We start from the raw sequence: 1190 nt of genomic DNA on the forward strand, positions 1-1190 counted from the left end.
GTCGATGGTCCCAGTAGGACAAAATACGCTGGCATCCCTGGGCAAGAGAGAATGCTGCAGCAGGAACTTCCTAACTTGAACTGTCACATGCCCTGGTCTCCAGCCTGGGAACCCACTTTACAGATTTCAGACAGTCATGTGAGCCTACTCCTTTCAATAAATAACTCTCCCTATGTATATATGGACACATATCTTACTGGTTCTCTTTCTATTGAGAGCCCTATCTAACACACACACACACACACACACACACACACACACACACACGCCACCCTCTGAAGCTGTCAGAGCTGCCAGACCACTAGGACAAAGTCGAAATCCCTTTCCAGGGTTTTGAGACCTCTTCACTGCTTGAAGCCCCAGACTTGGTCTTAAGACCTCCTTAAGTCCCACACATCTTTCTCCAAACTTCTAATTCTCATAGACAAGTTGCTATTCTCACCCACCCATGAGCCTCAATGATCAGGCCTCAGGAGTCTCCCATAGCTTGTTCTATCACCGAGAAATTGATCCTGCCGGTCCTCCATAGACCTTGTTCCACGGGCAGCAATGAGCATCACACCCTCTAGTCTCAGTTCCCTATCATCCCCTTCCTCTTACAATCTCTCACCACACAGTCCGAGTCTGTCCCTCCCCACAACCGTTTGCCTCCTGTTGGAGAGCCAGGAGAGCAGACTTCACACAGAGCCCCTGGCACACAGCAGGTTGGATGCAGTCTTAAAGGCTGAGCAGATGGTGTCAATTGTCATCCCAATGGGTACCTCTAATTGAGTACAGAGGGAGCCCTTTGTCCTCTTGGATCACATGCTTTGATTGCATGGCTAACACTAAACCCAATTTCTTCACTGTTGCTCAACTGAGTGATTAATTTAAGCAGGATGCCTATAGCAGCAGCCCCATCCTTGACGTTTCACCTTCATATCCGCTTTTTCCCACCCACCTCATTCCCAGAGCTGCCAGGTCTCACCCTAGCCTCCCTGTTTGCTTTCTGTTGGCAAAGGTGAGTGAGTTCACTGCTAATTCCCTGTGTAACCTCTTTGGTCCTGGTTCCTCCCTTGGGAGGTGGGTAGCAGGACAGAGGGATGTCAGGGATCCCTGGTTCTGGCTGTGTGCTGTCCACATCCATTTCCTTTTGTATGAGAGAGAGAGAGAGAGAGAGAGAGAGAGAGAGAGAGACAGAGACAGAGACA

General features: G+C 49.6%; 1 pseudogene; it reads left to right on the forward strand.

The window, feature by feature from the left end:
• Positions 1-878: 878 nt before the first annotated feature.
• Positions 879-1190, forward strand: part of LOC101993945 — a 28604-nt pseudogene continuing 28292 nt past the window's right edge.

Source organism: Microtus ochrogaster, chromosome 1 (assembly GCF_000317375.1).
Source record: "Microtus ochrogaster isolate Prairie Vole_2 chromosome 1, MicOch1.0, whole genome shotgun sequence".
In the NCBI taxonomy this organism is placed as follows: domain Eukaryota; kingdom Metazoa; phylum Chordata; class Mammalia; order Rodentia; family Cricetidae; genus Microtus; species Microtus ochrogaster.